Below are 14,271 nucleotides of genomic sequence, written 5' to 3'. Positions count from 1 at the left end.
AGAGACTTGACTTTGCAGACATCCGTCGCTAAGGGCCGCCCAAACACCAAGCTCCATCGCAAACAGCAGGACAATCTTGGGCTAGGACGAACGTCAAAACCTTGCAAGTAATATCAGTGTAGCGTATCGAGCTGTACGTTTCGTTGCAGTAAGTCGTGGGAAAGAATGCCCAGCACATTTCTCATGTGCATTAGACGACACTGCATGTCGATACAATGCTTATTCCTGCAGTAAATAAGTGGTCCGGTGATTTTGCCCCGATCGGATATCGACGTGGACGGATGCTGTCATTAAATGACTCGCGAGTGGGAGCTTGGTCGGCTGCACTGCAGCTGGGCATTAGACGTTAACACCGGCCCAGTACGATGTTTTGAAAGCGTTTTCGAATCGACAAATGTCTTCTTTCCGCAAGCGCTCGCCAAAGACACAGCTGTAGTTCCAGCAGACGAGGTGGCCGAGTGGTTAAGGCGTTGGACTGCTAATCCAATGTGCTCTGCACGCGTGGGTTCGAATCCCATCCTCGTCGAAGAATTTTACGTAAAGCACGCGTTTGCGGTCACTCCTTCCCCATGCAAAACGCCTCTCAGTAGTAACAACGAAGCGTGTACGAGGCCGATAGCGTGTGTATGAAATACGAGACCAAAATGCTTACCAGATGAAAGCGCACAACATTCCATAGCGTATGCCCTTCGAATTAAACATCATTTCGAGATGTATAAGCCAATCAAACTTCGGCTCCAGCGAAGAGTATGTCGGTATCTGCGAACGACGAGTTCTTATTTATATTTAAGTGCATACCTGTCGCAGTCATTTTAACGTATCGAGCCTATAATAATCCATCTGTAGCACAACTGTCGCCTCTCGACAGTTTGCTTTGCGTCAGGCCGCCATATACAGAAGCGATTTGGCAGGGCCTACTGGAGAGACTTGACTTTGCAGACATCCGTCGCTAAGGGCCGCCCAAACACCAAGCTCCATCGCAAACAGCAGGACAATCTTGGGCTAGGACGAACGTCAAAACCTTGCAAGTAATATCAGTGTAGCGTATCGAGCTGTACGTTTCGTTGCAGTAAGTCGTGGGAAAGAATGCCCAGCACATTTCTCATGTGCATTAGACGACACTGCATGTCGATACAATGCTTATTCCTGCAGTAAATAAGTGGTCCGGTGATTTTGCCCCGATCGGATATCGACGTGGACGGATGCTGTCATTAAATGACTCGCGAGTGGGAGCTTGGTCGGCTGCACTGCAGCTGGGCATTAGACGTTAACACCGGCCCAGTACGATGTTTTGAAAGCGTTTTCGAATCGACAAATGTCTTCTTTCCGCAAGCGCTCGCCAAAGACACAGCTGTAGTTCCAGCAGACGAGGTGGCCGAGTGGTTCAGTTGCGAGTCAGCCGCCGAGCGGGACGGACGTGTGGCGGAGCTGGACGTCTGGCTGTAGTAAACACAGGCTGAGTCGCTGCGTTTGAGGTTAGTGGTGCTGCTAAGCCGCTATTCGTGCTGCACTTGTATTCATGAAGTTCTAGAATGAATAGGTTGAATTATTTGAGGAAAGACACAATCAAGTTTACTTTCGATCGAAATTTCGTTCGACCTAAAGCATTTGAAATTAAAGCATGGTTTATCGAAAAAGTATTGATTAACGGTGATGATGTTGTCGGAGTTTATCTCTCGTTTGTGACAAATGCTGTGTATCTGAAGATGAAAAGTCCAGAATTATGTAGTTCCATTGTGGATCGTTGCGGAGGTAGCGTGAAGTTTAATCATTCTGATGGGAATGTGAGTGACGTTGCTGTTAGTCATGCTGGGTACGGGATTCGTACGATCAGAGTGTTTGAGCTCCCTTTTGAAATTCCGCCCGAAGAACTTAATGTTGCCCTTCGGCCTTATGGCAGAATTATTTCCAATGTGGCAGAAAGGTGGTCTGAAGCTCATATGTTTCCTGTCTTGAACGGCGTAAGGCAAATTAAGATTGAATTACAGAAGCATGTCCCCTCTTATCTTAATATTTGTGGGTATCGTGCTTTGATTATCTATGATGGGCAACCGCGGACTTGCGCTTTATGCAATTCCACGGAACACATTCGTGCAGAATGTTCACGGAGGCGTGTCCCGCAGTTACCGCGTGACGAGATGCCGAATTCCGGCCCTGTTGTTGGTATGAAGTTGTCATACGCTGCCGCTGCTGACTTCCGCAGCCGAGGCGAGTCGGTGCCGCCTGTGCGCGGGGAGCCTGCTGCCTCGCGGGCGATTGTCGATGATACTCCGGCTTCAAGCTCTAGATTTGCGGATGGTCTGCCGATCAGCTCCGCGCCCCTCGAATCTATGCCGACGCCAACTTTTTCCAACTCTCCCACTGTGGTTGCTCGTTCTTCCGCGGACTCGGCCGAAGATCCCCAAATACCCGCAACGGGGGATTCCTTGCGTCGTCAGGATTCCCACCAACGTGAGGATATTGCCACTAGCTTCCGAGGAGTGGACGCTCCAGGCATCCACTCTGCGGGAACTATGAACGAAGATAGCAATCTGGACATTGGTTATCCGTTGGCGCCCACAGAAGACACTTGCGTCAAGGAAACCACAACGAGCGATAGTGTAGAATTGGAGACTGGGTTGCTACCAGTGGGAGCCATGGAAAAAGATGCGCCTCCTTCTGCCGTTGCGGAATGCGATTCGCGGACTTTTGTCCGAAAAAAGGAACAGGCGACGTCAGACGTATCATCCGGTACTTCTCCTGACAGGTCGCAAACTTCATCTCCTGCTAGATCGCCGAAGAGATCTTCGAAGAAAGGCAAGAAGAGGAGATTGGCACACAAAGCAGCAGAGAGTTTAGCTCCTGCATTGCGGGAAAAGTTAAAACATTTAAGGGATAATGAACGACTACGAGAACAATGCCCAGTAGCACGAGTTAACGAGTGTACTGAAGCGGAGATGAGTCGTGCCGATGCAGATGATTTTCAACAACAACCTCGCGCACCGCTTGGCGTCGCAGGTTTGCAGACCGGCACTACTATGGATTTAGACCGAACTGTCTCAGGAAAAGGACTTGATTGGGCCGATGCCCAAGAAGATCGCACCGACCACGGAATGGAGATGGACCTGACACATGCTAGTGGCATTTAATTTTTATTTTTTTTAATGTCTATTTTTCTTTCTGACAGACAGAATGGAATGGTACAGACGTGACTCTGCATGGGGTATACTTCATTAGCCAATTTCTTTTACCTGCACCTATGCCAACGGAACTGACATATAATGTGACCACGATCAATATAAATCGGATTCGCAGTGAAACGAAAGTCGCTTCTTTAAAAGATTTCCTTTACCAGTCGGATACTGATATAGCCCTCCTACAGGAATTTAATGTCCACAACTTTTATGTCCCAGGTTTTCAAGAGATTTTAAATATTGCACCGGAAGCCACATGTGGGACTGCGATCCTTGTCAAAGATGGTATTGATGTGAAGGATATCTGTCTGTTAGAAAATGGGAGGGGCATCAGTTGTAAAATTTTTACTACTACTGTTTTAAATGTATATGTCCCCTCTGGTAACAACGCTAGAGATGATAGGGCTAATTTTTTTAAGAACGATATGGTCTATTTACTTAAGGGGAATCCGGCGGAAGCTTTAATCGGTGGTGACTTTAATTGTGTACTTCACAAAAAGGATCAGCGACCAAATTTTAACTTCTCCAGGGAACTGGCGGCTTTGGTGACAAACATGAAGTGGACAGACGTGTGGGAAAGCAAATACCCCACGTTAGTCAAATTTACGTACATCAGTAGTCGCTCGCAAAGCAGAATAGACAGAATATACGTCACAGCAAACCTGGAAAATAAAATCAGTAGTATCGAAGTAATTCCCACTACCTTTTCGGACCATCTCGCAGTGAAATGCAGCATTCGGTTTCAGAAGCAAGGAACGTATTGGGGTCGCCCCTTATGGAAGCTGAATACCCATATGTTGTTCGAGGGTGCCCTATCAAGAACAGTTGCGGAGGTATGGCAGGCTGCTCTACGTATGCGCCATAAATACAGCTCTCGCCTTGCGTGGTGGACCTCATGTGCTAAAAAGAAATTGAGATCATCCCTAATGGCTTACGGGAGGGAGCGAGCGATGTGGTCTCGCAATACCGTTGAATTTTACTATACATGCTTAAGGGAACTATCAGCTCAGCAGATGACTGATGAGGTTTTCATTGAAGTAAAGAAGATCAAGGCTCACCTCATAAGTCTCAAGCGACAACAGCTGGAGGGTTTAAAAATTAAATCTCGTGTCCCGACAACGGTGGAGGACGAACACGCATCGCTGTACCACTTACTCGAACATGAAAGAAATAGAAGACGAGCGTTTATTGCTTGTCTTAGAGTGGGCGATAACCGGGTGCTGACGGAACACTCTGACATTTTAAATGCAGTTTATGGATTTTATCGTACGTTATATACTGATACCCGGTATAATCTAGACTGTGCGAACGATTTGCTACGAACTACAGGTATCGACAACGTTATCAATGACGAGGACAATGTGTCCCTTACCACTGCGATCACATGTGAGGAGGTGTTTGATATACTTAAATATTCGCCTACCCGTAAGTCCCCAGGGCCTGATGGCTTGCCTGTAGAGTTTTATTGTAAATTTTGGCCTCTCATCGGTAATCAATTCACAGAAGTGATAAATGAAGTGTTGCAAGGTGTTACTGTTCCACGCGAGTTCAAAGAAAGCGTAACTGTGCTAATACCAAAGGGAAGGAACGCGACAGTTAAAGATCTCAATCAATTGAGACCAATATGTTTGATGAACTCGGATTATAAAATAATTGCACGTGTACTGAAGGAAAGACTGAGACCTCTAATGGAGAAGATCATAGGTGACCACCAAACCTGTCTCTCGGGGCGGAATATTTTTAAAACTGTTTGTGAATATAGGGATGTCTCTGCAATTTTTGCAACGTCATCCTCACCAGGAGGCCTTGCCTTTATCGACTTCTCAAAGGCTTTTGACAGGGTCAACCACTTATTTTTGTTCAGAACGTTGACCTATGTGGGTTTTAGTCAACATTTTGTGCAAGTTTTAATTAACATTGTTGAAGGCATCCAAACACAAGTGTCTGTAAATGGGCATTTCACTCCACCCATTGATATTCGCAATGGCGTCCCGCAGGGAAGTCCTTTGTCAATGCTCCTGTATGTTGTTGCACTGGAGCCTTTACTAAGGAGACTCGATGTCGATCTTGAGGGCATCACGATATCTGGCGTTAACAACGTCACCAATGCATATGCTGATGACGTTGGAGTGGTTATTCGTAGTAACGAAGATTCAGAGAAATTAACTACGAATATTCAGATCTTTTGTGAAGCTACAGGCGCTAGGGTTAACGAGGTGAAGAGTTCGTTTTTAAATCTTAAAGGTCTTCAAGATGTCCGTTTGGAATGGGCACGCTCCGTCGATCGTCACACCGCTCTGGGTGTCACCTTTTACCGATGTCCGCTTCAGACCATGACCTACAATTGGAAGAAAGTACTGGATACAATCAGAGGAGCCACAATACTCAATCAGACCAGACATCTGAACATTAAACAACGAATCAGAATAATTAATTGGTCCATTTTATCAAAAGCTATATATATAGGTCAAATATTGCCAGTTTCGAAACCCATTGCCAAACGTATAATGAGTATCATTTGCCGATTTATATGGACAGGGAATATTTTTAGAGTAGCAGTCGGTACAGTTACGTTACCTTCCGCTGAAGGTGGCCTAGGTTTAACAGATATATGGCGGAAGACTACGGCGTTATATATAAAGAGGACCCTACAAATTATAGAAAAACATCCACATAGTATTACAGCCAGGCTGTATCGACTCCTACAGCCAGAAAATTTACGTCCACCCATAAATATAGGCGGAATTAATTATAAATTGAAATATATTCGCCAGTTCTTTTTAGAGATTAGCTACATGGACAGTATTGTCACGAATCCACAATCAAGGAATTGCAGGAAATTAATGGAACTCTTAACAACGAAAGAACATGTCAACAAAATGGAGTGCAGATATCCCGACAAAGACTGGAAAATAATTTGGAAAAATATTAGTAATCGTGAACTGTCTTCCGACATTCAGGCAACCTGGTACCGAGTTGTTAATAACGTAGTTTCCACTAACGAAAAGTTGCACTCCATTGGTCTTAGTGACACGATTGTGTGCACCCGATGTGACGCAGTTGACACATTGATCCACCGCTTTCTCTGTGGCGGATACGCCGAAATATGGAGGGGAATCCAACGGCGGGTAGCCTTTATAACCAGAACTGTTAGTACTGAGATCAATGTTGAAAAATTACTCTTCCCCGATGGTGTTTTCTTCCCTGTCCAGAAAACCAATGCTGTGTTGTGGTTGTTTGGCAATTATGTACATTACGTTATATCTGAACACGGCAATGACCGTGTTTTAGAATACGAATTATACGAACGAGCAAAATATTATCAGATATGTACGCGCAGGGACCACAAAAAAACTTTTGGTAACATGTTACACATTCTGTTTCAGAGACAAGGGATTGGATAAACATCTTAATAGCCCTCGTCTACGAAAAATGTAGTCACAGGCCAAAGTAGGGGATCGCTGTTGAGGGTGAAGTACGGTGGGGACTTCGTGTGCCCCAGGGCCGCTACGGTAGCCGTGAAGGCCTCGGACAGAACCCCGAAACGGCACTGCGGCTTCACACTTACTGCTGGATGAACCCCATATCTCCAGCAACTACTTTCATCTATGATGATTTTCCAGGATCTCGGTAATATCGGAAGGTGGTTTCGTTGCACACAATGCAGTGGAAGCTTCTTGCACGTGTTCCTCAGTTACAATCTTTCTATTTTTGTTTAATTTTTTTCAGTATGAAGCAAGAGTGACAATTTATTAATTCCCAAGAAGCCTTAATTTTTCAATTTTCAGTTCTACGGAGGAGAAGCCTCACATGGCGAAGAAGCCAAACATCATTTCATTTCCCTAACTGTCACAGTAAATTTGAAAAGAAAATCAGTCGATATAGCATAGAAGCTCGCCAAAAAAAAAAAAAAAAAAAAAAAAAAAAAAAAAAAAAAAAAAGAAGGTGGCCGAGTGGTTAAGGCGTTGGACTGCTAATCCAATGTGCTCTGCACGCGTGGGTTCGAATCCCATCCTCGTCGAAGAATTTTACGTAAAGCACGCGTTTGCGGTCACTCCTTCCCCATGCGAAACGCCTCTCAGTAGTAACAACGAAGCGTGTACGAGGCCGATAGCGTGTGTATGAAATACGAGACAAAAATGCTTACCAGATGAAAGCGCACAACATTCCATAGCGTATGCCCTTCGAATTAAACATCATTTCGAGATGTATAAGCCAATCAAACTTCGGCTCCAGCGAAGAGTATGTCGGTATCTGCGAACGACGAGTTCTTATTTATATTTAAGTGCATACCTGTCGCAGTCATTTTAACGTATCGAGCCTATAATAATCCATCTGACAGTTTGCTTTGCGTCAGGCCGCCATATACAGAAGCGATTTGGCAGGGCCTACTGGAGAGACTTGACTTTGCAGACATCCGTCGCTAAGGGCCGCCCAAACACCAAGCTCCATCGCAAACAGCAGGACAATCTTGGGCTAGGACGAACGTCAAAACCTTGCAAGTAATATCAGTGTAGCGTATCGAGCTGTACGTTTCGTTGCAGTAAGTCGTGGGAAAGAATGCCCAGCACATTTCTCATGTGCATTAGACGACACTGCATGTCGATACAATGCTTATTCCTGCAGTAAATAAGTGGTCCGGTGATTTTGCCCCGATCGGATATCGACGTGGACGGATGCTGTCATTAAATGACTCGCGAGTGGGAGCTTGGTCGGCTGCACTGCAGCTGGGCATTAGACGTTAACACCGGCCCAGTACGATGTTTTGAAAGCGTTTTCGAATCGACAAATGTCTTCTTTCCGCAAGCGCTCGCCAAAGACACAGCTGTAGTTCCAGCAGACGAGGTGGCCGAGTGGTTAAGGCGTTGGACTGCTAATCCAATGTGCTCTGCACGCGTGGGTTCGAATCCCATCCTCGTCGAAGAATTTTACGTAAAGCACGCGTTTGCGGTCACTCCTTCCCCATGCGAAACGCCTCTCAGTAGTAACAACGAAGCGTGTACGAGGCCGATAGCGTGTGTATGAAATACGAGACAAAAATGCTTACCAGATGAAAGCGCATAACATTCCATAGCGTATGCCCTTCGAATTAAACATCATTTCGAGATGTATAAGCCAATCAAACTTCGGCTCCAGCGAAGAGTATGTCGGTATCTGCGAACGACGAGTTCTTATTTATATTTTTTAAGTGCATACCTGTCGCAGTCATTTTAACGTATCGAGCCTATAATAATCCATCTGTAGCACAACTGTCGCCTCTCGACAGTTTGCTTTGCGTCAGGCCGCCATATACAGAAGCGATTTGGCAGGGCCTACTGGAGAGACTTGACTTTGCAGACATCCGTCGCTAAGGGCCGCCCAAACACCAAGCTCCATCGCAAACAGCAGGACAATCTTGGGCTAGGACAAACGTCAAAACCTTGCAAGTAATATCAGTGTAGCGTATCGAGCTGTACGTTTCGTTGCAGTAAGTCGTGGGAAAGAATGCCCAGCACATTTCTCATGTGCATTAGACGACACTGCATGTCGATACAATTCTTATTCCTGCAGTAAATAAGTGGTCCGGTGATTTTGCCCCGATCGGATATCGACGTGGACGGATGCTGTCATTAAATGACTCGCGAGTGGGAGCTTGGTCGGCTGCACTGCAGCTGGGCATTAGACGTTAACACCGGCCCAGTACGATGTTTGGAAAGCGTTTTCGAATCGACAAATGTCTTCTTTCCGCAAGCGCTCGCCAAAGACACAGCTGTAGTTCCAGCAGACGAGGTGGCCGAGTGGTTAAGGCGTTGGACTGCTAATCCAATGTGCTCTGCACGCGTGGGTTCGAATCCCATCCTCGTCGAAGAATTTTACGTAAAGCACGCGTTTGCGGTCACTCCTTCCCCATGCGAAACGCCTCTCAGTAGTAACAACGAAGCGTGTACGAGGCCGATAGCGTGTGTATGAAATACGAGACAAAAATGCTTACCAGATGAAAGCGCACAACATTCCATAGCGTATGCCCTTCGAATTAAACATCATTTCGAGATGTATAAGCCAATCAAACTTCGGCTCCAGCGAAGAGTATGTCGGTATCTGCGAACGACGAGTTCTTATTTATATTTAAGTGCATACCTGTCGCAGTCATTTTAACGTATCGAGCCTATAATAATCCATCTGTAGCACAACTGTCGCCTCTCGACAGTTTGCTTTGCGTCAGGCCGCCATATACAGAAGCGATTTGGCAGGGCCTACTGGAGAGACTTGACTTTGCAGACATCCGTCGCTAAGGGCCGCCCAAACACCAAGCTCCATCGCAAACAGCAGGACAATCTTGGGCTAGGACGAACGTCAAAACCTTGCAAGTAATATCAGTGTAGCGTATCGAGCTGTACGTTTCGTTGCAGTAAGTCGTGGGAAAGAATGCCCAGCACATTTCTCATGTGCATTAGACGACACTGCATGTCGATACAATGCTTATTCCTGCAGTAAATAAGTGGTCCGGTGATTTTGCCCCGATCGGATATCGACGTGGACGGATGCTGTCATTAAATGACTCGCGAGTGGGAGCTTGGTCGGCTGCACTGCAGCTGGGCATTAGACGTTAACACCGGCCCAGTACGATGTTTTGAAAGCGTTTTCGAATCGACAAATGTCTTCTTTCCGCAAGCGCTCGCCAAAGACACAGCTATAGTTCCAGCAGACGAGGTGGCCGAGTGGTTAAGGCGTTGGACTGCTAATCCAATGTGCTCTGCACGCGTGGGTTCGAATCCCATCCCCGTCGAAGAATTTTACGTAAAGCACGCGTTTGCGGTCACTCCTTCCCCATGCGAAACGCCTCTCAGTAGTAACAACGAAGCGTGTACGAGGCCGATAGCGTGTGTATGAAATACGAGACAAAAATGCTTACCAGATGAAAGCGCACAACATTCCATAGCGTATGCCCTTCGAATTAAACATCATTTCGAGATGTATAAGCCAATCAAACTTCGGCTCCAGCGAAGAGTATGTCGGTATCTGCGAACGACGAGTTCTTATTTATATTTAAGTGCATACCTGTCGCAGTCATTTTAACGTACCGAGCCTATAATAATCCATCTGTAGCACAACTGTCGCCTCTCGACAGTTTGCTTTGCGTCAGGCCGCCATATACAGAAGCGATTTGGCAGGGCCTACTGGAGAGACTTGACTTTGCAGACATCCGTCGCTAAGGGCCGCCCAAACACCAAGCTCCATCGCAAACAGCAGGACAATCTTGGGCTAGGACGAACGTCAAAACCTTGCAAGTAATATCAGTGTAGCGTATCGAGCTGTACGTTTCGTTGCAGTAAGTCGTGGGAAAGAATGCCCAGCACATTTCTCATGTGCATTAGACGACACTGCATGTCGATACAATGCTTATTCCTGCAGTAAATAAGTGGTCCGGTGATTTTGCCCCGATCGGATATCGACGTGGACGGATGCTGTCATTAAATGACTCGCGAGTGGGAGCTTGGTCGGCTGCACTGCAGCTGGGCATTAGACGTTAACACCGGCCCAGTACGATGTTTTGAAAGCGTTTTCGAATCGACAAATGTCTTCTTTCCGCAAGCGCTCGCCAAAGACACAGCTATAGTTCCAGCAGACGAGGTGGCCGAGTGGTTAAGGCGTTGGACTGCTAATCCAATGTGCTCTGCACGCGTGGGTTCGAATCCCATCCCCGTCGAAGAATTTTACGTAAAGCACGCGTTTGCGGTCACTCCTTCCCCATGCGAAACGCCTCTCAGTAGTAACAACGAAGCGTGTACGAGGCCGATAGCGTGTGTATGAAATACGAGACAAAAATGCTTACCAGATGAAAGCGCACAACATTCCATAGCGTATGCCCTTCGAATTAAACATCATTTCGAGATGTATAAGCCAATCAAACTTCGGCTCCAGCGAAGAGTATGTCGGTATCTGCGAACGACGAGTTCTTATTTATATTTAAGTGCATACCTGTCGCAGTCATTTTAACGTATCGAGCCTATAATAATCCATCTGTAGCACAACTGTCGCCTCTCCACAGTTTGCTTTGCGTCAGACCGCCATATACAGAAGCGATTTGGCAGGGCCTACTGGAGAGACTTGACTTTTCAGACATCCGTCGCTAAGGGCCGCCCAAACACCAAGCTCCATCGCAAACAGCAGGACAATCTTGGGCTAGGACGAACGTCAAAACCTTGCAAGTAATATCAGTGTAGCGTATCGAGCTGTACGTTTCGTTGCAGTAAGTCGTGGGAAAGAATGCCCAGCACATTTCTCATGTGCATTAGACGACACTGCATGTCGATACAATGCTTATTCCTGCAGTAAATAAGTGGTCCGGTGATTTTGCCCCGATCGGATATCGACGTGGACGGATGCTGTCATTAAATGACTCGCGAGTGGGAGCTTGGTCGGCTGCACTGCAGCTGGGCATTAGACGTTAACACCGGCCCAGTACGATGTTTTGAAAGCGTTTTCGAATCGACAAATGTCTTCTTTCCGCAAGCGCTCGCCAAAGACACAGCTGTAGTTCCAGCAGACGAGGTGGCCGAGTGGTTAAGGGGTTGGACTGTTAGTCCAATGTGCTCTGCACGCGTAGGTTCGAATCCCATCCTCGTCGAAGAATTTTACGCAACGCACCCATTTCGTAACACGCCTTCTACATGCGAAACGCCACTCAGTAGTAACAATGGAACGTGTAGGTAGCAGATAGCATCTGTGAGAACTGCGAAACTAAACCGCCTACCAGATGGAAGGACACAACATTCGATAGCGTACGCCTTTCGAATCAGACATCATCTCAAGATCTATAAACGCATCGAAGTTTGGCACCATGCTGGTGTTTGGGAAGTCTGCGTTCTTATTCATATTTAAGTGCTTATTTCTCGCAGTCATTTTAACGTATCGAGCCTATAATACCCCCAACTGTAGCACAACTGTCGCCCTTCGACAGTTTGCTTTCCGTCCGGCCGCCATATACGGAAGCGATCTGATAGGGCCAGGCTCCATCGCCAACAGCAGGAGCCTCTGCTCTCACAACTGTCGCCCTTCGACAGTTTGCTTTCCGTCCGGCCGCCATATACGGAAGCGATCTGATACGGCCAGGCTCCATCGCCAACAGCAGGAGCCTCTGCTCTCACAATTCGGCTATGAAGAACGTGTTTTGCTCTTCTTAAGAAATTTAAAAGAAACGTCAACGAAGGTGGCAAATAAATGTTGCGAATCAAGATAATAGCGTCGTTGCAGTAATTGTTATACTGAATGCACAGGACATTTCTCATTTGCATTAGACAACACTACACGACGATTCGGTGCTTATTTTGCAGTAAGTAAGTGGGCCGACTACTTTCCCCCGATCGGATACCGACGCAACGGATGCCATCATTAAATGATTCACGAGTGGGAGCTTGGTCAGCTGCACTGCAGAAGGGCACTACGGCGTTAACACCAGCCACACTACGATGCGTTTTCGAATCGACAAACGACTTCCTTCCGCAAGCACTAGTGACGGACGCAGTTTCCGCTGCATCCGACGAGGTGGCCGAGTGGTGCAGTCTGCCTGCAGCGGCGGTGGCGAGCGGTTCGTCGTGCTGTGCTTCGCTCTGCGGCTGGCTTTGTTTACATCCGCTGTGTAAGTCTGTGCGTTTTCGCCGGCGCTTCGCAGTAATTAGATATTCTGTCAACGTTCGAAAATGCAGTAATGGCTCAACTTAGTAGAAAGGACACTCTGAAATTTACCTTTGATAGACGTTTTGCTCGACCTAAATCTTTCGAAATTGAGGATTGGTTAGAGGAAGTTGTTCAAGTTCCGTTTGAAGATACTGTTGGTTTTCACTTGTCAATTGTGAGTAGTGTGATGTACTTGAAGCTGAAAAACCCTGAGTTATGCGAACGAGTTGTCAATAATACCGGTGGTAAGCTTAAGTTTAAACACAGTGATGGAAATATTGGCGAAGTTACTGTCGATCATGTGGGACTTGGTATTCGAACAATTCGAATTTTTGAGCTACCCTTTGAAGTTCCTACAGATGCGATCAATCTTGTTATTGCACCCTTTGGGAAGGTCCTCAGTAATTTTGCAGAAAAATGGTCCGGTGCTCACAAATATCCGGTTTTGAACGGTGTCAGGCAGTTGAAGGTGGACTTATTACGACATATTCCGTCTTACATTAACGTTTGCGGTTATCGAGGTATCGTCATTTATGATGGTCAACCACGAACGTGTGCAGCTTGCAATTCTCCAGGTCATATTCGTTCTGAATGTATTCAAAGACGTGTTGTGCAGCTGCCGACAGGTGAACCGGTGAAGTCCGCGGAGATGACTATTTTGTCCACCACTTACGCTTCGGTGGCTCGCGACCAACCGACCGACCAACTGCCCATGGATACCGAAGTAGACATTCGCCCCCAACCAACCCTTCCTCCAACGGCCGAGCAACTTGTTGACATTTCTGAGCGACAAGAGCAACACCTGAGTGTGAGTGACGTGGTTGATTCCGTAGCGCAGTCCCCGACTCTGTCAACAGAACAAAATTCCACCTCCTCAGAGACGCAGGTCAGGACTGTGACTGCTGAATGTCGTTCCCCACAACCCCACCATGAAATCTCGGATTCCGATGAGCGTTGTCCACCTGCTAAATCCCCGCGGAAGAACAAGAAACGCAGAATCGCCCGCCAGGGTGCGGAAGAGGCGGCGGCGTCGTTGCGGGGAAAGGTGCAGCAAATCATGGACAAAGTCAGTGCAAAATCACCAGAATCCTCCCGACAACAGGCGCTAACTTCTGCACACCTGCGGGATGAAGATCGTGCAATCACGCTAACTGAGCCCTCTCGCGATGCTACCGGCCAGGTGTCTCCCATGTGCAGTGACGATGTTGATCATTGTTTAAAAGAACAACGACAACATCATCCTCTTGCGTCCAAGAACCCCAGCACTATAGACTGGGCGGCGGAACCAGAGGTCGAACACATGGACGCTGATGCAACTGATATTCCAGTCACTTCCCGATTTCCCGAACAGCCTTCTACGGCAGTAGAACCGGCACATGATGATAAGTTACTGGATCCACGGCAGGCAAACAAAGAAGAGGACTCTGACTTCTTTTAAAAC

At 46.9% G+C, this 14,271-nt stretch overlaps 7 non-coding genes across 7 annotated transcripts; all 7 read left to right on the top strand.

The window, feature by feature from the left end:
* Positions 1–444: 444 nt before the first annotated feature.
* Trnas-gcu (transfer RNA serine (anticodon GCU)) lies at positions 445–526 on the top strand. Its single transcript has one exon. It is a non-coding gene; the product is annotated as a tRNA-Ser (tRNA).
* A 6,586-nt stretch (positions 527–7,112) lies between these two features.
* Trnas-gcu (transfer RNA serine (anticodon GCU)) lies at positions 7,113–7,194 on the top strand. Its single transcript has one exon. It is a non-coding gene; the product is annotated as a tRNA-Ser (tRNA).
* An 818-nt stretch (positions 7,195–8,012) lies between these two features.
* On the top strand, positions 8,013–8,094 carry Trnas-gcu (transfer RNA serine (anticodon GCU)). Its single transcript has one exon. It is a non-coding gene; the product is annotated as a tRNA-Ser (tRNA).
* An 842-nt stretch (positions 8,095–8,936) lies between these two features.
* On the top strand, positions 8,937–9,018 carry Trnas-gcu (transfer RNA serine (anticodon GCU)). The gene has a single exon. It is a non-coding gene; the product is annotated as a tRNA-Ser (tRNA).
* Positions 9,019–9,857: 839 nt separating this feature from the next.
* Positions 9,858–9,939, top strand: Trnas-gcu (transfer RNA serine (anticodon GCU)). Its single transcript has one exon. It is a non-coding gene; the product is annotated as a tRNA-Ser (tRNA).
* Positions 9,940–10,778: 839 nt separating this feature from the next.
* On the top strand, positions 10,779–10,860 carry Trnas-gcu (transfer RNA serine (anticodon GCU)). The gene has a single exon. It is a non-coding gene; the product is annotated as a tRNA-Ser (tRNA).
* Positions 10,861–11,699: 839 nt separating this feature from the next.
* Positions 11,700–11,781, top strand: Trnan-guu (transfer RNA asparagine (anticodon GUU)). Its single transcript has one exon. It is a non-coding gene; the product is annotated as a tRNA-Asn (tRNA).
* The last annotated feature ends 2,490 nt before the right edge of the window (positions 11,782–14,271 follow it).

The sequence above is a fragment of the Schistocerca gregaria genome, chromosome 2 (genome assembly GCF_023897955.1).
Source record: "Schistocerca gregaria isolate iqSchGreg1 chromosome 2, iqSchGreg1.2, whole genome shotgun sequence".
In the NCBI taxonomy this organism is placed as follows: domain Eukaryota; kingdom Metazoa; phylum Arthropoda; class Insecta; order Orthoptera; family Acrididae; genus Schistocerca; species Schistocerca gregaria.
The sequence above is the reverse complement of the archived record's forward strand: the minus strand, read 5'-3'. Positions and strand labels throughout refer to the sequence as shown.